Source organism: Ambystoma mexicanum, chromosome 9 (genome assembly GCF_040938575.1).
Source record: "Ambystoma mexicanum isolate Mex_15411 chromosome 9, UKY_AmexF1_1, whole genome shotgun sequence".
In the NCBI taxonomy this organism is placed as follows: Eukaryota; Metazoa; Chordata; class Amphibia; order Caudata; family Ambystomatidae; genus Ambystoma; species Ambystoma mexicanum.
Window position 1 is genome coordinate 1,091,532,973 of NC_090931.1, and position 27,350 is coordinate 1,091,560,322.

A 27,350-nucleotide genomic window follows, 5' to 3' on the forward strand; every position below is an offset into this window, starting at 1 on the left:
CCTCAGCATCCCAGACTAGGCATTGACTTAGTTGTAGTGTTGATTGAATATCGCTTACATTTTATAGAATCTTGAATGGACATTTTTATATTTTGGAGTCTGTACTATTGCTGTTCGGGTTGCTACTGTTATTACCCCACACCCCTCATGAGAGTACACAGTGCTCTTGGCCAACCTTACCACAAAAGCCAAAAGGTGTATTCCCATCGGGCTGTGTCCGGTTTAGTAGTAGTGTTGGCCGAGTGGACGGTTTAGCAGAGCAGTAGTCATTTCGTCAGAGGGCATCAAACCACAACTCCAAAAGTTATCATGCTTCAAAATGCAGTGCAAGTATAGAAGAATTACTTCTTTGTGTAAGAATTACTTCTCACACAAACACTTGATTGCTTTTGGTTAGTAGAATGATCTCAAAGCTTCTTTCCAGGAAGTATTAATGAGATGTAGTAATATAAAGAACTTACATTAGGTACTCTATGAACTGATAAATTCAAGAATCAAAAATCATTGTAAAAAAAAAATTAAATAGAGATTGTCATCAACCTAACCACTGCATTAATAAACAAAACAAAATATCTTTGCTGGAGAAGTAGAAGAAAAATAATTGATTGGGACAAAGCCTACATAGAGTCAAATTTCTAAAATTTATAAAAAGCCAGATACTCTTAGTATGAAACCTACAGTGAACTGTTCGATGTTGGTACTTACTTACTGGGAAGGAACACTTTCTCTAACAGAAATTAAGAAGCACTATTTTCTGTCTTGTGTCTTGAAATTATACAAACTTTCTTATAGAGAACCTTTAATATGCATCATTTTCCGAAATGATCTTTGAAACTATCTTTCAGGTAAAATTAACAAGATTTTTGTCGCTTAGATTTTCCTTAAGCTGAGTTTTTATCAGGATGGAAAACTAGGTTGGATGCATTGATCGAAGAGGCTCATTTGTGTGCATCCTTGCTGGACAGCTCTGGCAGGAATTCCTGCCACAGTACTGATTCTCACCACATTAGTCTAAGTGCTAATTCAAATTCAGGGGAGAGGGGCCACTCTCCGTATGGCTTCTCAGGGACACGAATGGTATTTTTGATATGGTATGGTATTGTTTATTTATATCGCGCCTACACACAGGCAAATGTTTCAAAGTGCTTAAGGAGGGTGGGAGCATGGGGAAAAAACAAACAGTCACTCAGAGCCCTTGATATTCAGAAACGATAAGTCTGTACAGGCAGAGTAAGTGCGTAAAAATACATTTAACAGTTTGGGAGACAGCAAATAGGCCCGACAGCAATGAAGACTTGAGAGAACAGACAGACAATCTTCATGCGCGGTGTGTACAGATCGTGAAAAGTGCAAGAGGCTCGCAGGGGGGCGGAGGGTCAAGTGCACCCAGTCAGTTGAGACTGGGTTAAGTGCAGAGAGCCACTTCCTTGGATTAATTTCTCAAGTGCATTGAGTGTGGATGGGGTGTAGGGCCTGGGGGCAAGTGCGAGAGAGAACTGGAGGGGGTGCCAGGGACCAGTGACACTCTGAGGTACACCTGGATACCAGTCAGCATGCTGTAAGGAAGAGTAGGGAGAGAGGGAAAAACAGAGAACTGGGTTAGCAGGGTAGAAGGAGAGGGAAGGAAGATGAGAAGAGGAAAGTCTTGAGGAGTTTCCAGAATTTAAGGAGATCCGGCTCAAGACGGAGGAGGGCTATTCCAGAAAGAGGCACCTGCTGAGGATAAGGATCTCCCTATTCTTGGACATTAAAAGAGGAGCTGTGAATCAGATATTTAACTTGTGCACATTTTAGTGAGACGTAACAATGCTGGGAATGTACAGTAAACAAATGGGGCAACCCTCTCAACCTAAGATGTGTAAGAGATTTCAATCCGGCACACAACCAAGTCACGCCCAGCATGTAGTGCACAATTGAAACCCTTATTTATTTTATCTATAAGTTCAATATTCTGAACGATATACCACTCATATCACACCCTTCTCCTGGAACCCCCCCACCCCCTGGTCACACTGAACCAGGAATCAGGCTAGTTTGCAAAGGTAAATATTTATTTATGTATTTAGAATTCATATCACAATATATTTTAATAGGTAAACTACAACCACCAATGGGGTGACAGAACACTGAATAGTATCTTTAATACACTAGGAATCAAGGAATGAGGATAAAACAAATGCAGCACAGACAATAATACTTTGGTGTTGGTTGGGTATAGATGGCACTATGGTTAGAGGTTTCCCCTGCAACACCCCTCAACCCCCCAATAGGTAATTAAATAGATGTAAGGTGAGAGCAGGTATTCAGGAATAGCCCAAATCAAACAGAATATCACTGCCACCTTTCCCTTCAAACACAAGAGAAAAACAGAATTGACTTTTCAGCTATCAGATGGATTTGAAATTGTCTTTGGAATTGACTGAGCAAAAACACCAAATATGGTAAAACATGTTTAAATGATCATAAATTCCTATGGGAGCCGCTTTGAATAGTTGCACACAATCACAAAAAATGATTTAGTCAAAAGAAAGCATTTGAAATCTCAAAGTCCAAGTAGGAAACAATTTAAAGCTATTTCACACATGTAAAGACCTTTCAGAATTTCAATTTGCCGCAAAATTTCCTTGTGTGATATTCACTATAATGGGTGAATCGCACTGCATTTTTTAGTTCTATGGATAGCTAAGGATGTTGGGTAGAAGTAGGAGTTCAAATGTTGCTTCTATCATAAAAACCGAGGGAGTTATAGAGGTTTTAGTAAAGGTCGTGTTTGTAAAATAGGCGCGAGAATGGAAAACAGAAATTTGGGTTTAGAAATGACAGACAGACACAGGAAGGTCATTCACGGCCGCTCATAACAATTCATGTGTGATACTCTAGTTTCCGTTTGGTTTGGGACCTACTTTTCTTAATCAATCAATCAGAAGTTAGGGTTTAATAACACAGATGAGGAAAGAGTCAGCGCAACGATAGTTCTAGCAATAGTATGGTTCTGAATTAAAAATGGGATGGGTTTGAGATTGGGATCCTACAAGGCAGATATATCAGGGTCACTTTTCTTCCTATTAATACTTATAAAATAAGTTATTAATTTGGACCGTCAGTTCTGGTCATGGATTGGATCTGGTCTAGGAAGAACAGCACATCAAGCACAGGACTGGATCAGCTATGCCGGTCACCGGATTTGCACAGAATCTGCCCTCCTTGTTTGTGGATATTTCAATCAGCTGGATAGCGAGTTCCTCAGGCAAGCCTTGTGGTGGCAAGCCAGAGAATTTCAGGATACTATTTCAAAAGGCCTTCTCACACCACAGCGCTTCACTGGGTTGCAAGAATAAGTTTGAGAATTTAGACCTTGCTGAAATCAATAGTTCTCTACTGCTTTGCAAGAGTCTTGGTCACTTTTACACAAATCACACGCAAAGATGCCATATTTTATGTAGTGTCTGCTCATCAAATCCTGCAGCTGTGGGATTTTGTTTCACCTTTCTACAGAATTTTGTCCTTTTCGCCATGAACACATTTTCAAAATTTTCTGCAAATTACCACAAATGTGCGCGTTCAACATGGGGATGTGTGTGTACATTTTAACAATTCTAATATTAATACATTTCACATAAAACCACTTATATGCCATTCCTGTCCAGAACATGTTACACAGTTCTGCCGCCTCTTAAAACGTGCAGCCAAAAATTAGACTAACAAATCTGTGCTTTGTATATTTTTCACCACTTTGAATCACAAGCTATGAGTCTTTAAAAATTGTTCTTTGTTCATGCGCAACAGCAAATGGTCTGCCCGTTTGTGTCGCCCTGCAGTCCAGGACAGCCCCTTTCTTTGGGTGTCCCTTCCAGGAGCAGTTTATGGCCCCTTTCACACCTCCATTTCCTGGGCTGAAGCTCTGCCATTGTTCCTTCTCTTTCTGTAGACAAAAGTCTTGGCTAACCCGCAATTAGCATCTCCCAGTGAATTTCTGCTGAGAGGATTTTCCCTCCCCCTGGGATCAACTGCTTTTCCAGCTCTTGCAGCTCAGCCAGGCTAATTTATTTTTAATTAAAATCCAGCAAAACCAAACTTATTGCATCAAATCACATAAATACATTACTTTCTTAGCTTTCAATCTGTGGGATCAAAAACACAACTAAGATCTGTATTCCTTTTAGCCACAATCATTTTTATGTTTGCTAATCCAGCAGACTTTGAGTTTAATACTTTGAAGTTTCATCAGGGGCTCCTCTGACAGCTGTCATGCACAGGTAGCCCAAGGTACTGCACACAGATTTTGGCAGGGGCTGTCAGTTTACAGACAATCCGGTTTTTCTGAAGAAATGTTTTGCTCTTCACATTTAGAACTTTGTATGTTCGCAATGCTTCATAAGATTACATGAATTTTAGCTCCAAGCAAGATTTTGGATGTTGAAAAGTGTTGTGTTATAGGTATTTTGGAGTTTTTAGTACCAAAGCAAATGTCATTTGTAGGCACCTTTTTGTGTTTCAATTGCAAAGTGCTGCATCTTCCTCTGCACTCTGTTTGCTGGTCACGTAGCCCACTGGCACATTTTCTGCAGTGTGTGCTTTATCCCACCACACATGCACCATGGGTGGCAAGGTGTGCCTCCATTCTTTTGTGTGTTGCAGGGCGTGGTTTTTGTAGGTTTTTGGCACACACAAGGGATTTGCCACCATTGTAGCAGTTTCTTTCATCAAAGCTACCAGGGTGATGCCGCATAGCACAGTGGAGTGGGTCAATACATCCCACAGATGGCATCCGCGTAATTCTTTCTTGATTCATAACCAGCAAAGTTCCCAATCCCATTTGGTGGTTTAGAACAAATAAGGCTCCTAATACAAGATACTTTGTCTCATTAGACAAATCAAATAGGAACAGGGAAATGGACATCACAATGTGCATAGACACATCCTCACCAACGACCATTGCTATCATTTCTTGTGGGTGAGCAAACCATGTATGCCTTTCTGATAGGCATGTATGATTTGCACATTCGAATTAGGGGGGTGTTTGAACGAGTGCAAACTCTAAGCCTGGTCATGCACGTTCATTGCATTGGAGGGGATGAACAGTTATCAGTAATTTTTGGTGTGCTAAGAATTCACAAGTCGCATCCATAGCACTATTTAGTCAGTGTTAAGTATTTGAAAAACACGTCTTATTCAGATTGATTAATACATACAATTGGTGCTGAGCAGAATTCCGTTACAGCCATGTATCATAAAACTGTAATGAAGAGGTTGGAACAAGAGTACATATCACTTAAGACTTCACAATTTTTGCCAAATCCTTTCAACCATTGTGATCCAGCAACCTTGAGGTTTGCTGACCAAACAGCCCATTCTTGTAACTGTCCACCATTAACACATTACTGGGCAGCAACCCCAGCATCCATTTCATTCAAGTATATAGGATGTAGTCGTTTTCCAGTTTAGTATTGGTTGTGAATCCTCTGCACTGTGGAATTGCCCATGAAATCGCATATTAACTGTTTGACAAGTTCACATCTGTGCACGCCGCATGGGACTGTTCAACGAGAATGCACCACAGGTTACCCCTGCCTTTGCCATAGAACACACACACACGTCACAGAGATTTGTGGATGGGCAAAACGGCATGCAGTGATTTCTTGCACTTGTTGTGCGCTCACTTTGAACGCACTTGTGGATGAAACCATTTCTAAATCAGGGGTATACTGTATTTTCCCTGAAAACACTGTGCTCACGGATTATTTGTGCAGAAAAACGATTGCTCACCCTGACAAGGGTGAGCAATAGGATCCAGGATCTGGATAGTACAGCACACATATGGCTAACCATCAAAATATAGCCTCATCAATTTAAGAGGCAAATATCAGTGTCGAAGGGAAACACATTTTCCTCAATTTTATGAAAGGGTAATCTGAAGCACATGATGGCCTTAGCATTATGTGAATGATCACACTCACTGTCATTTTCTCGTTAGATCACACATATGCTGCATACAATAAACACATTTTAAAGATGTATTTACATAAGATACACAACATAAAGGAGTAGTTAATACATTAAAAGAGTAAAAGTTCAGGAAAAGAATATTGGCAAACATTCTAATGATCAAGAATACAACGTCAATATTGTGTGAATCATGTATGATATCAATCAAGGCAATGAGAACAGACGTACAACTAAAATCCCAGTAGATACCTATGTTTTTCAAAGGAATGCCGTACTCGTGACACAAGTTAATGCAAAAATAATCAGATAGAAGGTCAATTCATCAAAGAAGGTTGGGACAACAGAAAGAATCGGCATTTCATATAAATGCCGTTGACAATTCCTGTACACAAGTCTTACTGCAGACTCATTATCAATAAAGAAAAGGCGAATGATGGAGCTAACAGGGGTGTGGCCGGCAGATGGCGGATGAAGTCTTAACTCTGTGAGTCTCCCTCTACCGCCCATCAGAATCCTATAATGATCCTGTCAGTAAGCAAAACCTTCTGACTCCTTATGGAAAATTGAGAAGAGAAGAGTCTCAGGATCATGGAGGCATCCTCCCTTAATGATATAAACACACGGAACACTGACATTTTATTTCTGGGATGGAAGAAAAGGTGCACAACACTCAACATCCAACACTAAGGTGGCCACCACGCACCGTTGGTGCTGCAGAGCGCAGCAGAACACTGGGGATAGAGCGTACCAAGGGCTGGAGCGTCTCCAAAAAATATACTGATGCACCGAAGGATGCATCCGCTTCAGTAGAAGCCACCTTTCTGTGTCGGTCTGCGGACAGAGCAATGTCGAGATTGGTGCTGAGGAAATAACAAGCCATTGCCTGGGGAGACTCAATAAATTAAATGCAGCGAGTCCAGCGGTGTGTGGGGATTTCAGGCACTGAGAAATCCGACCCATGTCCTGACCAGGTGGCGCCATAGGCACGCTGGTGAGCACCCTCTACAAGTGATCCAGTTGCATGGGTTCCTGGGGAGCAGGCCTCATGTGTCAGCATATTCAAGAATGAGGGCAGGCCGACTGCCGGGGTGCAGCTGACACTATTGGTGCAAATTGAAGGTGAGGGGCACTAATGAACTGACTGCTTGAGCAAAAGTAGCTTGGCAGGGTGGGGTGTGATTGGAGAAGGAGCGTATATCCCAAGTCTGCCTAATGCCTGTGCATACCTCCCCCAATCTCCCTGGCGGTGTATGTGTTGGACAGCTCCAGTGAGCAATAAGGACATTACAGAGGCCATGGTCATCCCTACTGGACACCTCATATCACTGACAGTGTCCCCCCCCCAGTGGTTTAATGGACACACACATTCACAGATCAGAAAATTCCCATAATTCACGCTGCAGGCATTCTGATGCAGGAGACAGAATTCAGGTGGAACAATCAGGACTGAGAGTCACATTGGCACAGCTTGGGCCTCACAACCTTGATCACTCTGCACTAACAGAGCCAAGCTTCGGGTAGCTGAAAAGCTATGAAGGTGGAAAAGGCAGACAGCTGAAGATTGTTAAATACACAGCACCAGTGATGTGCCATCAGAATCCTGTGATGTTGCCTTCCCCATGGCCAAAGAAGGATGCTCCCACCAATCTGGAAGGCATAATTGCAGACTTTTACAAGCAGTGCAGAGTTCCAGACTGGCCATTGAGTCTGAGCTGAACCTCATCAGAGCAGACATACACAAAACTGCTAAGAGGCAGGAGGCAACTGATCTTAGAGTGACAGCAACTGAGGAGGAGGTTCTGACACTTAAGAAACAGGTTTCCACACTGCTGCAGATGATGAAGGCCCTGGAGGCACGAGCAGAGGACGCAGAAGGCCATTCAAGAAGAAACAACTTACGCATAGTTGGCCTTCCCGAGGGTATAGAAGGGGATTCCATTGAATTATTCCTATACAAGTGGCTACAAGAAAATCTGTGACCAAAAAGCCTTTCAAGATGGTTTGCAGTGCAACGCGCCCATTGGGTCCCCGAGCAGAGGCCACTGCCGGGAGCCTTGACTAGACCAGTGGTGACTAGGATCTCTAATTAGCGTAACCCAGATGAGCTCCTACAAGTGGCTATGGTATGGTTATGGTATTTCCCAATTACACAAAGTGGGTTCAACAACAAAGGCAACATTTTGACAAATTAAAACAAGTCTTAAGAGACAATCGAATTCATAACATACTATAATACCTGGAGGGATTAAAAATCATTCACGATGATATGCACTGGTTATGAAACTCTCCAGAGGAGGAATGGGAATGGTGAGAAGCAGAACAAAGCTATTTGATGAAACCCCCCAAGCAGAAACATGATGGGTGGCTGCCCAATTGGTGAGAGCCTAAAACATCAGTCAAGCTTGGGAGGAGAAGGTGGGTCCACTGATTATGGTGAACCGGGAAGAATGACTGTATCGGTGGATGGAACTTTACAACTGTGTGGAGAAGAAGAGAAATTGAGGGACAAGATGGTTGATACAATGGAGAGCTCAGATCCATAAGAAGAAAGATTCAGGATTCCTACATCTGTGTGAACTATGACACTCAGAGACGCACTCCTGAAGAGATTGAAGATACAGCCAGAAGAGGTTTTACATTATTGAAAATGGGTGGGGGCAGGGGGCTCGAGTGAGATACTCTCCAGTCGTCTATTGCCTGCAGCACTCCTTGGTCTTATTCATTGCATTCATGATATTCACTGCAAGGAAGACAGAGCACACACACACCCCAGTATGGGAACAGGAGCCAACTATTCCCCCCTATGGGAGGATAGGCCATTTTGTGTGTGCAGGTTGCAGCTACTGAATCACAAGAACCCAGATGTTAATGGGTACACAATGTATTCTTAGAGATGTTATAAAGTAGCAGGGTGAGAGGAAGAGGTGGGTGGGAGGCAGAGGGATTGGATTGTGGGGGTTTGGTTCCAGCCTGGTCAGAAATATCATACTTCAGACCATGTGACAGGGATTGATGCTTGGAGGAAGAAGCTGGATGTACCAGCAGCAAAATATGGCTTCTGAGGATCTTAATCTGGAATGTGAGAGAGATGGGGCATGCCACTAAGCATTGTGAAATACTTGGGTTATAAAAGACGTGGGAGTGTATAAAGCACTCCTCCAGGAGACATACCTTAATAGAATGGAGCTCAAGAAGGTAAAGTTGTGTTATTGGGGTAAGATCCATGGTACAACATACTCCTCCTACTCTAGAGGGGGTTCCAATTTCGATAGCTACAGGGATTCCCTTTCAGACTACCAAAATCATGATGATGATCGTGATGAAGAGCGGAGGACACTTACACTTGTAGGGGTGTTGGATGGGAAGAGATCTGCATGACTTATTCATATGCCCCCAAAATACACAATGATACATACTTCCCAGGAGTAGTCGCTTGATAGAAGGTCACAGATATAGGGGGCTGATATGGGGCAGAGACTTTAATTGTGTACTCAACCCATATCTTCATATGTCTGACCCTAAAGGAAGAGGTAGGACTCTAGCCTCCTATAGCCTGATCCAAACATTAGCCAAACTCAACCAAGTGGACTTATGGCAGGAAAATAAAAGAGATGAGAAGGGCTATTCTTTTTATCCTAACACACATAACACACATTTATGTCTTGATTTTATTCAAGCGCAAAGGGATGAAATCCTCCATTTCCAAGAGGTCGAATAATTGGGGAGAAAGATATCAGTTCATGCTCCATTGAATACCACAATGGTTTGGGGGACGACAACTTGTATAATCCCCACTAGGAGGTTAAGGGCGGTATCGTTGTAAGATGGGATATACAGGGAGGAGATCTGATAATCTATCAAGGAATATTTTGAGTTCAATGAAGGCTCAGTGGATGACTATGGATTGATTTGGGAGGCATTTAAGGTTACTATCAGGGGGAAATACCTGGCCACTACCCATGGGACCCGCTCTACGGTCCACTCGGCCCTGAAGAGGCCAGAAAATGGAATCAGGACACTGGAAGGAGAAATGGCAAAGGGATCATTTTGTGGCACTGAAATCCTACGGGAAAGGGTTCATCAACAAGCCCAGGAGCGCGTTGGGAAGATTGACTATGCTGAATACATGGGGAGGGGATACAGTGGGATGCTTCCTGGCTTGGCTTCTCATGAAGGAACAACCACAGCAAGTCATAACTCTACTGATGGTACTCTAGTTATGACACAGACGGAAATAAACAAAGTTTTTCAGAAGTATTATTAGCACCTATACAAAAAGCAGAGGCCGTGCGAATGGTATAGACATGGGGAATGTGCACATTCCCATGTCTATGGCATTCGCACGGCTGCCCCTTCCAAATTATGTGAGGAGACTGCAATAGATCTGGAGGAACCAGTGACAGAAGAGGAAATCAAACTGGCAATAGAGCCTGTTGGGAATGGGAGAACACTGGTAGGGGATGGCTTCCTGGTGGAATTCTACGAAACGTACTCAGATATATGTGCTCCCAAATTACTACAACTTTATGATTTCCCCTTCAGCAAGGGATGTCTCCCGACATCCATGAGTGAAGCCACCATAATACTGTAGAGAAGCAGGCAGACTCTATCCTGCCAGTTCCCGCCTCCTCACCACCATCATATTGGAACAGCGGAGTAGAGCTATACATGGGATCCTCTGCAACGGTCCTATACCGCATCAAGACAGACGTTATGCACTCAGACGGTCATACAGAATGTACCCTCGCACTGAAAGTGTGGGAGGATGTTGCATTTAAGAATGCTACATGGAAGGATGTTGCCTGCCAAGATGTCAGAATGCATCAATAAATATCATGGACGGACGCTAAAGTGATATCTGATTAGAAAAAAGTGATGTTATAAAGAAGATATATGAAACTATGATGGAACAATTCGAAAATATTAAGTAACAATGTAACTGAAGCACTAAGAGTAACATGAACCTAAAGCTAAAGTAATCATGGATCTAAAGAAAATGTAATAATTTACTCACCAATAACTGTAAATAGATAGTAACGCAATGTAGAAAGACGATGTATAGAAGCTTGCTATAGAGGAATATTATGAAAACCGATGCTGGCTCATGTTGAATATAACCAAGCTGACTCAGAGACAGGCAGAGGCTGTAAGAATCAGGAGATGCGTGAAAGCAGTCCTGTGGGCAGAGCCGAGGACGAATCAAGGTTGGCCCATAGTGAAGATGCTATTTTGAGGGATAAGCACAGAACACAAAGGGAGTACATGGATAAGCTCTGAATGTGGGACATTCTTTATAGATGAAGGAAGACAAAAACATTTATGAGAGCCAAACTGTTGGTCAAGTAAAAGAATACAAAGATCATATGCAATAGAGTGAGCAAGTCTCTAGAGGCAAGAAGGAGCAACAGCACCCAGCATAATTAAAACAAATAGCAGTAAATGAAAGGATGAAATGGGCACATTCATGGTCTCTTCACATGTGACTCGGAAGTTGAAAACAAAGACTATTCATTAGAGCCTTAAACTGAGATAGTGGTGTGTACACACTCCCTTGAATGTTCCAGAACAGTGAGCAGCAACAAGGTCCACTATAAATGTAAGACTTTGGCTGATGGCCTACTGATGAGAGATGATGGACTAATTGGGAAAATGTGGAGTAGTCCAACAGGATTCAAATACCAAGGCATGTTCTGCTAAAGAGCCAAAAGTCTAAGGTTGGAATAGCATGCCAACCAATTGAAGGGGTTGGGGGGCACCCAAACACCCAATGTTGCAGGAGCCATTCCACTGTTATTCTGTCTGATCTAATCAGGACAATACATGTTTAGAGGTAGTTTAAGGCATGACCTACAGATAAGGGGTAGCTAATGATATACTAATCCTTACATGTTCTATAAGTAGATATGCTTCCTTCACCAATACCTACCCTTGATAGGTTTTGTATTTTTCCACTTAGAATGGCATCATAGATGATGCATATTGAGGTATAAGACATCCATGCAATCAAGCTGCTGTGTGAGTGTGCAAGCATCAGTCCGATGTCTGCCAGTTGACCCTGCTTAATTCAATTGATAATGATTTGGTTTGTGACCATTATTGTAATTCCATCTAGCACAAAAGACGCTTCAAGGTGCTTTAGCACAATTTGATAGTGGTGTGGATGCCAGATCCAGGCCTCCAGATGCTCGGCTACTCCCGCCATTAGCCAGAAGACCACAGAGTTTCCTCTGGAGAGCAGCGTTCAGAGTCACATGCAAGAATATATGGTTGGCAGGTCACCCTTTGATGGAATTACTGTCCAGTCCCTGCAGGTGCCCCATGGATGGAAGACCAACTGGTCGGTTGAGGCAGAGTCAATCCTAGAGGACTCTAACTGAGTCACAGATATAAATAGAACAAAGAACGTGGCAAAAATAGGGGGAGGGATTGTGTTGCAAATAATATGTGTAAAAAGTAATGGGAATTTATTTTTTGGAAGAATTATAAAGAAAAGTAGATACCTCAGTTCCTGGTTCTAAGGCGACAGAAGTGTACACACTAAAGTAATATATATATTTAGGATGTCTGAGGCAAGGCCTACAGATGAGGTGCGTATCAGGCTCCAAAATGGAGTGAAACGGAGAAGGCATACATTTACTAAGAGAGTAAAGGAAGGCTTGCGCAGTAAACATGTTAAAAGTGCACATGTGTGGGGATATAAAACTGTTAAATATAAATCTATTGTTGTATTAAGACTGATGAATATAAAAGGATAGATTACAAAATTAAAGCGATTAGTGAAAAACTTTGACCACGAGATTGACGTCAATCAGGAAGAGAAAAAAACAAAGGAAAGTAATATATAAGTAATGAAGAGACTCTTAACATACTAATAATACAAGAAAGATATAATGAAAATTGGTGGAAGGTATAAACGAAGGAGGAAACAGAATACCATTGCATAGATTTTTTAAAACAAAAAAGTGAGCAGTTAACATATATTCTGATTGGGATTATAAACAGTGATTGATGGTGCCTGCACTAATTAATCGGAGCGGTACATTTGATTAAATAAATTATAGAATAAAACAACGGCTAGTAGTGATTATCAAAATCAATCTGTCATTATGGGGGCTAGACCTCTTTTACAATTATGTAGGACATTACCGAGATACACAGTGAAAATATGGAAATATCATTCGGAATAGGTTTGATGCACGAACAATAAGAAGCTCATGCCGTGGCCTCAAGCGGGTTCATTGTCAAAAGATATGTTGCTGCATATGACGACATATTTGCATGTTACATATAACGGAAAAAAGTTGCAGAAAAGGCTAGCCATTTTAGAGTTTTGTAAAATGTACCAAAGTGAGAAAGAATATCCATTTTATAGGGTGTGGATGCTCAGTCAGCACAAAGGGGAGGATAAAACAACTTTGGCTCCCATTTCTCCTTCTGAAGATTAAAGTGAAGATTCAGAGTAGAATGGATTTTATCCCTTAAACTAATTAAAAGCAGTGGTGGGGTATGTTAATCCACTATATGGGCCCCCTGCTTACAGCAGTGAGGATAAGGTGGAAGAGAGCAAGAGCAGAGAACGCAAAGATATATAAGCACACAATGAAATTAAACAGCGTGATGAGTGTAAGGATAGAAAAGAAAGACAAGTGGAGATAGAGGAAGAAGCAGGGAAACAGAAGGACATACAAGATAAAGCTAAGGGAATGACAATAGTACAGAAGGAATGGATGGGTGGACAAATATTGCTTAAGCTAGATGATAAAGGCATTGATGGGGTTCGAGAAAGAGAGGAGAGAGAACAGTGGGAAAAGAAAGAGAAGGAAGAAGAAAGAGCATTCAAGGAAGGGAGGGGTCAAGAGTGCATGCAAAGGGAAGAATGAAGAAGATATGAGACAAGAAAAGAAAAGGAGATGCGAGAAGAGAAGAAACAAGAAGAGATAGACACCCAAAGAATGAAAGTACATAAGTTGCAATGAAGGCGAAAGGAAGAGTAATTGAGGGATACAAGGACAAGGGAAGAAGAAATGAACAAGAGTAAGGGAATAAAATATAATGAAATTGAGTATTCATGCCATAGGAGCATAGCCCTGATTGATGCACGAGAACAACCGAAGGAGGAGATAGGGTCAAACAGCCCTGTAGGGAGATGCAAGGAATGCTGCCATCAGCTTGGACTGGTAGGCAGGACACAGAAGACATAGAGAAAAGGCTTGGGAATCTACACAGGCAAATTAAGAACAGAAGAAGGTACAGATCCCAAGAGAATATAGAAGGATGCCTATTAAAGGGAATTGAAGGAGGATCAGGTGACGTCATATCAGACGAGTACGGAAAATTGTCTTTAGACAGATTACATCTTGATGACGCAGAAGGAGACAATAGTCACACAAGCAGGGCATAATAATGTCAGACGAAGAAAGGGAGGAGAATGAGAAGGCTCAAAGAGAGGGCACATATGGGCTTTCAAGAGAATTGAGTTCAGAAAAAGAGGTAAACTGGTCAGATTTAGAGGACCCTCAAGAGAGGATGCCAGAACCAGCACCATATACTGAGTGACCACAAATACGATCGCGTAGTACAGGGGATATATCCCCACCATATGTAAGCAGGTTAAAACCGATATCAGGAAGGAAACAAATGGCTGAGGCTAGTTCTGTCTTGAAGACAAGGAGCGTAGGTAAACATGATTAGGAATCAGGACTTTCCCAATTCCCATTATTGGAGAAGGGGGAGGGCGACCACTTCATATACCATGGCCGCAGATGAATAAGGATAATTTAAGGTGTAAATTGCTGAGTTTAACCTGCGATGTGGGAAAATGGACTTATGAATTAGAGAGGATAACATCAGGAATGACGTTAGCTGTAGATATCAAAAAAGGGCTGCTAGCTAGATGACATTTGGAAATGAGCAGGATAAGCAGGTGTAACTGCACAAAACAGATGATGAAGCGCCATTTAATAATTACAGAGCAGAAGTATGGCGAGCGCTCAGAGTTAAATATCTCAACACATCAGACATGGGTGCGATTATGACTAGGAAAATGGGAGAGGTTGAAGATCCTGTTGTTTATATTCAAGATATTCAAAACAGATGGTGGCAGGAGACTGGGATAACACATTATTGTACCACATTTTGTGTTGGGAGCTGCCTGAGCCAGTGCAACAGCAATTGAAAAAACAGGTGGGAATGGAAGCAAAGCCATGGCAGATGTACAATTGACAAATCATGCATCACTGCCAAATAATGCAGGAGAAAAATAAGAAGAAAGCTCATAACAGAAAGCAGTAGGAAGCAAAGTTAGTCCAGAAAAAGGTGTCTAAAATAGCCATCAAAGGAGCGGTATTGACAAGTAATAAAGGTGGGGTGACCCAGGAGACACATTCAGGGCAGCAGAACAACGCTGGCTATCTTGCAGATCAGTGAGGGTAAAGGTTTTAGCCAAGAGGAGAAAGCAATGGGCGTAGAGGTGTAGGACAAGGAGGATTTCAAAACTCTTAAGGAAGAGGAGGATTTAATGGTTGACAGCCACAATAATAATGGAATTGTGGGAGAATGGGATATATAGATTGGACATGCAGAAGCAGAGGAGGCAAGGAACAGAATTGGCAAGCTCTAAGAGCGGGGTTGGGATATGCTCCACAATATAATACAGAACCGCAGGAATATAATGCCCAATATCACACATGTGCTCAGACATATGCAACGCAATCTCAACAAATGCAGCCAGCACCGCTACAAATGCAATCGCTGCAAGGGCAACCACAGCAGATCCCCATGAAAACACAACAGTCAAAACTATAGCAAGTGCAGATACAGCAGGCTATGGTACCACAATAGAACATGAACCCTGGAACACAACGGGAACATGCACCCCAAATGGGGAGCGTGTCTGTGATAGGAAGAAATCCTTTCCCAGGTATGGGGATGAATTTATATCCACAATAGGACAGCCCACAGAGTGACTTAATGGGCCTCATTACGACCCAGGCGCTAAGTGTTTAACGGTGCCGTAAAAGGCTGCAGCGCCGTTAAACACTCAGCGCCTAATTACGAGGTCCCTTTGCGGGACCCGACCTTAACGGCTGGTCTAGACCAGCCGTTAAAGTAGGGACCCACAAAGGGACCTTGATGGCAATTACGGTACTGTAATTTGCGGTACCGTAATTGCCACCTTCCCCATTCCCATTGAGCCCTATGGGGCAAAAATGGGAATGGGGAAGGGCCATGGCGGCATGGGGAATTACCGCCCCACCAACCTCGGAATGGGGTGGTAATTCCCCATTCCGCCATGGCGGACTCCCATGGACCATGGTGCTAATAGCACCATAGTTTAGCGCTGGAGTCCTAATGAGGCCCCATGTGTTCAGTACTATCAGTGACACCAGACCCCCAAGAGGAACCAAGGTTCAAGGTGATGATAGGAGGCAAGACATTTTCATTTTTAGTATACACTGGAGCCACTCGTTCCTGTGTCCATGAGGGGAAATTCCCATTGTCAGTTATTGCCATGAATGCTCAAGGGTTCTCTGGGGCAACAAATGTAGTTCCTTTTTTTTAGACAAATTACCAATTTCTATAGGAGAACATGATATGTCAATGCCATTGTTATACTCTAGTCGGACGCCAGTCAACATATTGGGACGTGACTTAATGATGAAGCTTAATATGGCAATATCTTTCACTGATAAAGAAATAGTGTGCTTTACTCCAGGGGTACAGTATATGAATGTGGGAGAGTTTGTATTAGCCATTACATGCCAGAAGGCATTACGAGGAGTACCTTTAGATCCAGAAGTATTTGTGTATGGAGTTACATGGCTATCCAGGTTGGAAGGTAAAATATTGAGAATACCTGATAAATATCTGTTCAGACCAGAAATCACTATGGATGATGAGGAAGGGTGGATGATTTCCTTAGAACTAGAAGCAGCAGTGGGCAGAGGAGAAAGGGTGATTCTACATGGTACAGGCAATGAAGGTAGGGGATGGAGAACAGTGATAGCCATCAGTGAAGGATACAGGTTGACAGATTTGACAGACGAAGTACTATTTAGAGATGATTACTCTTACGATTAACTAGTGTTTTTTATAAGTATCCCATATTGAATTAAAGTGCAGAATAGAGAAATAACGCAGAGAATGCATTGTTAAGAAGAAGACCGCCATTTTCTCAGGAAGACTTAGAGAAAGTGCCAGAGATTTTATGGACCACAAGCCCATATGTTGTGGGGCTATTAAAAGGGATAGGTGCAGTTAAAATGAAATTAAAATCAGGGGCTATTTTACCACCAGCAAAGCAATACACTGTGTCCAGAGAGGCAGATGAAGGTATATTTGAGACTATTTCTGCTTTAATGAAGCAAGGCACAATGATGCCATGAAACTCATCATGTAACACAGCTGTGAAAAATTCAAAGGGGGGTTCGTGGAGATTTATTCAGGACCTTTGCCCTCTAAACAATATAGTCTAGTTCCAAATCCTGCGACGATATAATGTAACTCCCATCCACGGGCACATATTTCACAGTTGTCGATTTGAAAAATGCATTTTTCTCGATTCCCCTTCATGAAGACTCACAATATTTGGCCTAATTTTTGTGTAGAAATATGCACCTGAAACATACTTGTTTGCCTCAGGGGTACTGTGAGCCCCCCTCAGTCTTCAATAGTGTCCTCCAGATGGGCTTGGGTGCAGTAATTCAGTATGGCGATGACATTTTGGTGTGTAGTGGGACAGAGGAAAAGATGCAGAGAGGATTGATTGATTGATTGATATTTTATTTCTATCGCGCTCATATACAAGTGTTTCAGAGCGCGACCAGGCAGGGAAAGGGAACAGGGGAGAACAAAAACAACAATCTTACTAGGCCCGGTGACATTGAGAACGTACAAGTGCAGGGTAGAGGGAGAAGGGGGAGAAGTGCATGAAGGGGGAATAAAAGGAGAGTGCAGAGCCAGAAGGAAAAAAAACAAAAATAATAATAAAATAATAAATAAAAAGGCATCAAACACGGGGAGTGCAGCCAGCAAGTGGCAAGTGCTGGGTTTATGGCAGCAGGCCTTGTAGGTCTGAAAGTGCAGGAAGAAAAGGGGAGGACTGTATGGGTACAGATACAGACCCCAGTGCAGGGGGTGGCTCGGAGGCAGTGCGTGAGGGTGGCAAGATGAGCAGGCACCTGGGCCCAGAGGACAGAGGGTGGCCAGGTGCATGGTGCAGAGGGAGAGTAGAATCAACAGGGGAGAGTGGAGGAGAAGGCAGAAGCAAAGAGGAAGGTTTTGAGGTGCTTCTGGAACCGGAGATGGTTCTGCTCAAGTTTTAGAGTGGCAGGGAGGCTGTTCCAGAGGGAGGCCCCAGCCGAAGACAGAGATCTACCCCCAGCTCGTTTCTTTGAGAATGACTGACCCTGAGGGAGTTAGAGGTAGAGTAGCGGAGTGCTCGAGATGGGAGGTATTTGCGGAGGGATAGCTGAAGGTATTTTGGACCCAGGCCCCAGAAAGCCTTGTGGACAATGCAGAGGGTTTTGAATTTAATCCTTGCATCCACTGGGAGCCAATGGAGAGATTTCAGAGCTGGAGAGATACGATCCGAGGGCTTGAGGCCAAAGACAAGTCTTGCAGTCATGTTCTGGATAAATTGCAAAGGGCGGAGAGTAGAGGCAGGAAGATTAAGAAAGAGGCTGTTGCAATAGTCCAGCTTAGAGAGAACCAGATCTTGGGAGACAGTGAGCTTCTGGGGGAATGAGAGGAAAGGAAGAATACCTCTGAGGAGGTGCAGTAGGAGGTTTGACTTTTTTGATACATCAGCGATGTGGGCAGAGAACGAGAGTGTGGAATCAAAGGTGACACCAAGGTTCTTGGCCTCCCAGGTGGGGATAGGAGGAGGGCCAAGGGAGGCCGGCCAGAGAGTGAGGGAAAGGAAGGTGATGGTGTGCCAATGAAGAGGATCTCTGTCTTGCTGGCATTAAGACAACGATCGTTGGCGGCACACCAATCTTGGATGGCAGTTAGACCATACTTATGACCATACTTTCAGAGAAAGGATATAAGGTAGACAAGGAGAAATTAAAATATTGTCAGGAGGAAGTCCTGTATATAGGACAGTTGATCTCTCACAAAGGGAGAAAAGTGACACCTGAGAGAGCAGAAGCCATCATGAAAACCGTAGCACCTAAAACAATCAGGGCAATGCAACGGTTTCTAGGCCTATGCAATTATTGCAGGGCTTTGGTTTTCGATTCAACCACTTTTAAAAGGACTCAAAGAAGCAAAGGTAGATAAAAGCACAATAACATGCACAGATGAGATGACTGAAGGGTTCGAAGAATTGAAAAAAGCAATCAGTAAAGACCTTGTGTTGGGGATCCCAGATTACAATGAAGAGTTTTATTTTATTTTCCCATTCAAATGAAGAAGTCATGACAACAGTTCTTACACAGAATACGGCATTAGGACATGGACATAAACCATTGGCATACCACAGTGGGATTTTATATTCAGGAATGAAGGGACATTTTCCATGTGAGCAATCTTTAGCTGCTGCTGTATTTGCAATTGAAAAGGCTTCAAGTATAACAATGGGGTGCCCAATAAGGGTATTTGTAGAGCATGTATGATTTGCAATTTTAGAGAAGCCCAAAAGTACATTGACCACACAAAGAGCATCGGGGTATGAGGTGATCTTTTCCAACCCCATTAAGATTAAGATGTAAGACAGTAAATCCAGCAATGTTTATAGCGTAACCAGAAGAAGAGGATGACTCTGTACATGATTGCACAACATAGATTGAAAATTAGAATGAAATACCCCAGTTTAGAGAACATTCCTTTGGGAGGGGGAAGTTGTTTTTATTGATGGTTCTTTGAAAATTGACCAAATGACTGGGGAAAGGCCCTCGGGATTAGCAGTAGTGCATGTGAATAAAGAAGTTGAATTCAAGGTTGTAACAAGTATGAGGTTGTCTTTGAATTATTCAGCACAGGCTATAGAATTCGCTCATCGAAGCGCTCCGGAGCTTTGAGGATGAGAAAGTGACGGTGTACTCTGACTCTGTCTATGTGACATCAACCGTACACATAGGTTTGTCACGCTTGAAAAGAAGGGGCTTCCTCCGCACAGACAGCAGTTCAGTGCAGCATGCGGCCCTATTGGGTAGGCTTATTGAAGCACTGAGTCTTCCATTAACCATAGCAGTGGTAAAATGCCCAGAGCATCATTCTAAAAGAACAGATTTACTTTATTGTGGAAATGAAGTTGCAAATGTAGAGGCCAAAAAGCAGCCTATTATCCAGCCACATCTAGTTTAGAGAAAGAAGATGTTAAACAAATGACAGGACGATGCATGTTAGCAAAGAGGGGTTTATTGCATAAGTGGGCTCCCAACATCTGTAGTAATATTCAAACAATGTCACAGTATATAACAGTGAATAAATCACACACAAAAAAACTTTACAAAGTGAATAGATGAAAGGGTTATTAAGGATACATAACTAAAGAAGAAGGAGAGGAAGTTCATTGTAATACCAACAAGCCTTAGAAGCTTGATTTGATATATTTCCCCTTAGAATATAGGGAACACATTTTTCCTTATAAATTTGTACACATGATAAGGGAAAGTGTATGGGTCCATTTTATTAATTGACTCTAAATGCATAGGTTAATATAAAAAAGCATGATAGTCGTACATACACTAAAAAACACCACTGGAAAAAGGAAATACTCATAAGTGTTCACAATACAGAAATAGGTCTACCTTGAAATGATGTGCAACAAAACATCACATAGTCACATAAAAGAGATCAAACAAATTTCGAACCAAATAAAACAAAACAAAATACACTTTATGATTTGAAGTGCAGGTTTTGTTGATCAGAACATGCAGGCAGTGATTCCGAGCTGGATCATTAACTATCTAGGCTGACTGTTGAACTAGATTGCAATGCAGGTCTATGTCAAACAAACTGAATTTGCATTTTTTTGGTGGGGGATCATAAATTATATCTCCCCTAATGACCAAGAGACGATGGATACTGGCCTATCTGACTATTTGGAAAGATGTTTCGGCATCAGGTTGATACTGGACCCTTGCCTTCATCACGTCCGTGTACACTTTCTTAGTGGGACCCTGCAGGGAAACATAATCTGAAATTACAATGTTTCCCAAGTGGTACACAAAATACAACAGTATAGTGCAAGAGAGTTAGAGCATCTGGATTACAAAGGCTCACTTACCTCTGGGGACATATGAGCAGGAGGGGTCAGGGTAGTCTTAACATATGTTTTGGACGAGGGATGGCATGGAAATCTACATCTGGGCATTCCTTCACACAGAACATGAGAAAGAGAAATGTTTCTATTACCTAATGAAGGTGGATATGGTTGGATAGAGCATGACCTGGGGTATAATGAGATAGAATGGAGATAAATCTACCATCCTATGCTGGAGTCTCTTACCCGTCGTGGGTCTTCAAGGGTGGGGTGACCAAGTGGGCGTCGCTAGGAGAGGTATAGAATCTTGACGGGGAGGGTGCAGGCTTTGCAGAGGAAGAGATATGATATGATATGATATGATTGGTTATTTATAACTCGCTTAATAACCAGAGGTTTCTAAGTGCAGACCCAGGGATCGAACCTGTGGTGCTCCGTGCCGTCTTGCTTCCAAGGTGAGCACGTTGCCCCTGAGCTATCCTCCAGAGACCTATTAGATATATTAGACAGATATCAGCGGTAATGCAGCATCAAAAGCATTCTATTATACAAATGTGAAGAGGAGTATGCATCTTTGTATATATTACTAATGGATCTGGGGGCTGCAGTGAGTGCATCTGTAGATTGCGCAACTCGGAAATGTTGATTAGGACTCCGGGTTCTCTACCAAGTACATATGGGAAACCTAAAGCACTGCTAGGCGGTCTATTGGCTTGTATCTAAGGCATGCAAGGGCTGTGCGTGCAGCCATGAGGCAGGGTGTCTTACCTGCCGAGGGAGCAGGGATATAATCAGGCTGCTCTATCTGTTCTATCTGGAAAATGTTGTTCAGTCTGAGCGGGGTTGGATCCGGACTGGGGCTGCTCCTTCCTTCCCTGTCTTAGTTAGGGAGAACTCAGGCAATTCCTGCTTACAAAGGAGCAAAGAAGTGTGTCACCTAAAGTGAATGGAAAGGGGCAGGAATTCACGAGTACATGCAGCAGAATGCCCAGTTGTGATTGTGAGGCGGGCCGGTTAGAAGCTCACTGGCCCTCATTTAGACTCCGGCGGAAAACCATGGTGCTATTGGCACCATGGTCGATGCCGGAGTCCGCCATGGTGGAATGGGGAATTACCACCCCATACCAAGGTTGGCGGGGCGGTAATTCCCCATGCCACCATGGCCCTTCCCCATTCCCATTTTTGCCCCATAGGGCATAATGGGAATGGGGAAGGCGGTAATTACGGTACCGCAAATTGCGGTACCGTACTTACCTCGAGAGTCCCTTTGCGGGCCCCTACTTTAATGGCTGGTCTAGACCAGCCGTTAAGGTCGGGTCCCGCAAAGGGACCTCGTAGTAAGGCGTTAAGGGTTTAACGGCTCCGACACCTTTTACGGCGCCGTTAACCCCTTAACGCCAGGGTCCTAATGAGGGTCACTGTGCTGGTGTCTGCTGGTGCAGTCAGAATGGAGGTTGCTGCATTGGTAACGAGGAAGCCAAATGCAGGATCCTGTGATCTAAATAAATCGGATGCCATGAGAGGTCGTGGCTGGTAGCCCTGGCAACCATGAGAGCTGTGGGGAGGCCTGAGACTGGGGGCCTATCCGATTGGTTCTGCATGTGTCTGACATGGTGATATCAGCGCATCATGGTCAAGTACAGCAGGAGGATGAGAGAACTAGGTGTATCTGTGAGGCGGCATGGGATTGCCATGCTAAAACAGGACTAAAGCATGCAGAACGATCACTGTCAGGGAGTGTGTAGAAGGTCCTGTTCTATCTGTACATAGAGCACGTGTTGCATCGCATGTTGCCGTATCATGGTAATTTCTAACATGTGGCAGAGTTCCATCCGGTAAGTCTGAACTCAATGCACCAGATATTAGGACAGATGAAAATATTAGCCAGCTGGTCCAAAACCCCCCAAGTGGGTCCTGTGGGGGGGCAACAGTTCCAAAATACTGACTCTGAGTTGGTGGAACCCCAGTATCAAATGAAGTCATCCCCAATTAAAATGTTGTCTGTTGTCCAGTTAATTGAAATACAAGGTCAAGCCCCACAACAAGAACAGGATTTATGGCGAAAGCGGGGATGTTCTTTATCTCCCACTGAAGCAATTTGGAGGCAGGATAGCAATGGAAAGCCAGTTATACTTCTAGCATTGTTTATAGTAGCGCTAGAGCAACTTCATTACCCAGCACATATGACTCGAGAGAGTCTAGCTGCAACAATTGTAGAAGAGTGATTCACAGCCAATCTCCTAGAGCATGTGGCACAGTTCATTGTGAATTGCATAGTGTGCCAGAAATGTTGTGCAGGACACACTTTGGGAACAGTAGGAAGAACAATCGGTAGACCCAATGGCCCATTTCAGCACCTACATATAGATTATGTAGATATGCTAAAGATATGCAACGGCTACAGATAAATGCTGGTCATAGTATGTTCTTTTTTAGATGGATAGAGGCCGGTCAATGCACATACCCTGATGCCCTGTGCGCTACCAAGTTCCTTGTGTGTGAGGTGTTCCCCAGTTGGGGGGTGTGCAACATTTCGCAGTTTGACAATGGACCGCATTTTGTAAATTAACTTTTTGTTATATTCCTCAATGCATCTTTATGTTTCAGGAACAATTGCACAATAAAAGTAAAAGAAAATCTGAAGTGTGGTCAAGTCTTTGACATTCTAGGCATGAAGGAAGGAACAGCAGTTCTAATGGAGCACTAGTGAGCCTGTGGATCCAGAGCATTTATGAAGTTACCACCAAAATGGGGAGGAGTGTGCTCGTTGGTACTAATAAGTATACCAGCCTTGGTAATACCACAAAGTGACTTACAGATGATACATTCCTGGAAAATAAATGCACACCTGAGGAAGAGAAGGTCATTTTAATAAACACTGACAAAAAAGAAAGAGAGAATTACTTTTCAGCAAATTCAGAAGATGCATATTATGACATGCCAGATAAACATAAACTGCTTAGCAAGACAGCAGTGATACTTACATCTATATTCCTACCAGGACTCTAGGCTGCAACAAATGCTACAAATCACCAGATGGGAGCTAATGCAAATGATAAACACAACAATAAAATCATTTAATGCAATTTGTGGAGAAATTAGGGCGATCAGGCTTATTGCCTCCAGAACAGGTATGTCTAATGGAAGGAGGCATGTGTGGCAAGATCGGGCCTTCTTACTGTACAATTAACCTGCCCATGATAAAGATTATGGAACCCTGACAGAAGCAATAACTATGTTGTCAACATTGCACACAAAGATGGTGGAGGAAATAGATAAAAATGAAGACGAAGATTGGTTTACATCTCTGTTCTGATGGATTCCAACCAGGCTAGAAAATGCTTTCAAAATACTTGGAGCAATACTAGTCTTTGTGCTGCTAGGATTCTATCTCATAAGGATTATCATGGCACAATGCAAAGAAAGCTATTAGAATGAAGATAATGATTGACATTGATGCTGGAGTGGGTGAGCAGATGCAAAATTAAGCTAGTACCTGTGAGAATATAAAGAAATATACCCTTGCACCTCCAGGGACCAAGTTTCATTACCCCAAGGATCGAAAAAGATAAGTAGGACGTTGGATATTCTGTTCACCATCTAGAGAGTGCTGTCATATGACCTGGAGTGTGGATTAACATATAAAGAATGCAGGTCACCTGAGGGGGGTGCCAAATATTTAGATCCCAAAAAAGAAGCAGGATGAAGAGAAGATGCTGGCAAATGATTTAGAAGAGATAAGGACCATTGCAGTAGAGAATTTGGTTGAAAATTCGACCAGAGGGGGGAATGAAGAGCAATAATTTGGCCAGAATAAACAGGCTGTGGCGAGGGTGCAACCCATTGTCCCTAACAAAGAAATCCTCACCTAACATGGCTGCCATGTAAATGGAGTGTGGAGATGTGGAACCACTGTTCCATTTGATAATGTCATGGTGGAAGGTGAGGCATGATGCGGTGCAGCTGAGCTGCAGAAAAAAGGATGTGTTTCTGTGGGGCAGAGGTGGTTGAGTGCTGAGGGAGGAATAGATATGGGAAGCTGCAGGGTGAGAGAGGGAAGATGGTGGGTGGCTACAAGCAGTGAAGAGTTTGCTCACAGTTGAGCTTGGAGCATGAGATTTAACCTGTGTTTCGAACAACCTGGTTTCCGGACTTGCAACGGGTGCTAATGTACAATATCACCGTCATTGATGGATGAAGGGGAAATCATACTTTGGATTATTATTGGATAAGGACTCATCTTGCCGCTTAACTGTACACTTGCAAGCTGTTTTTTTGCGCTTAAAAGTAATTGACCAACATTTTAAACAGATGTTTTTTCAACCTTACTTCAAATTATGATTTTTTGAATGGCACAATACTGCATGTATGAATACGCACTACAGCTGATTGAGTGTATACCCATAATTGTGTCAACTTTTAACTTGTATTTGTTTTTTTATCAATAAAACACTCAGATGTCTGTGGGCATCTCAGTGGTCCTGAATATGTTATCAATGCTTTTAGGGATATTGGTTATGTTTCCTAATAAGGACTGCAATTGAAGTGCAAATCATTCAACTATCTATAACATGGCATCAGAACATTTTTAATATATTTAGCTTGATGTAGTCTCCATCAGCTCTGACAAGATTCCAACTGCCTGTCTTTGGGCTTTAAGTGATTGACTTTGAATATTGAATAAGATGCCTGCATACAATTATACATTTTTTGAAGTTTAGTCTATTGATTGATGAGTAAAATGTATAGCGTGCCTTCTCAAAGAGAATTAATTATAGGCACAGTGGAACCCCTTTTGTAGTTGGAATTAGATATTGAATAGTTGAGGGGAAATTCACGAGTACAGTTACCTGGTGCACACATTGACAGGCATTATTTTTTGCTTATGTCTGATTATAATTTCCAACTGAAAACCGTTTTCACAAAGACAATGAATAAAATATCATATGAATCGCAACTGGAAAGTCTCTGTAAGCTATGTTGGGGTAGTTGATAAGGGTCCCATGGGTAAAGAGAAGTTTGAATTGCGCATGCCATATTGGTGCCTGGGGTGACAGTGATGTACACATAATGTGGCAATTTAGCATTAATCCAGTGTAGCTAATCAGAATGAGATCGTAATGAGATAGGTGTTATTTTTAGTGTTGTTTGTGTTTTAGTTGATAGATTTTTTAATTGCATGTGCGCAGCAAGATACATGTCAAAACTGCTGATACAATGGGGGCACCACCAGGGGGCGCAGGCATTATTTGAAACACTTAATGTCGACAGACCCCAAAGGCTAGAATCGAAGTTCATGTGGAATCTGCAGGGTAAAGTGTGAGCACGTCCGTCCCTTTGTTAAACCTGGTCACGGCCCGGATCCGATCAGCATTGCAGCAGTGGGGTAAACATGATGGCCGTAGCTGGAGCGCAAATATGAAGGGCTGCATTGTCAGCTGGGGCTGAGAGTTACAGCCATCTCTCCCGGGGAGCGGAGGCGAGCTTAGGTCAGCTGGCCCCCGATGAGGGGAGAAGTGCCCAGATCGAGTGAGTGAAAACAGAAAGCCAAGACCTGCTGGCACACGGTGAGAGATGAGGCAGGGGAGGTCATAGCGAGGTTTGCCACGGATTGAAGTCCAGCCCAGCAAGCCTCATAGCAGATCAGAGAAGCCCACACTGCATGTTACCGGTGTTCTTAAAAACAAGGAACCTCCAACTGCAACAAACAGGGCGGAGAGCAAGGACTCCTGAACGGGTCATTAACACATTAGATTCAATGAAGCAACTGCGCATAAAATGCTTAGAACACTGGTGGCAAAGATCCCTCATAGCACGGCTGATTTTACATGGGAGCGGGACATCACACGGTGGACAGCAGTGTTATAGCTCATCGCGACCAAGTACTACTTCCGAGGCTAGTAGTGCGTACAATAATAAGGACCATTCAAGCACTGGCTTAATTTTCGCACTACTGAGAACTGCAGTTCACACGAGCAACAGGCAATAAAAAGATCAGAAAGAAGGAATGATGAAATATGAATCCAAATGACTTGTCTTCATATCCCGCATAGAAAATCTTTAAAGATAAGAGAGCCACATACGGAGTCATGAACTGAAAATAATCTGCCTACAGCATAGTCAGCCCAGCAGCAGAGCAACCTAAAAGTAAGAGAGGGACAAGAGAGCCTAGGGTGTGAGCATTCACCACAGGTCT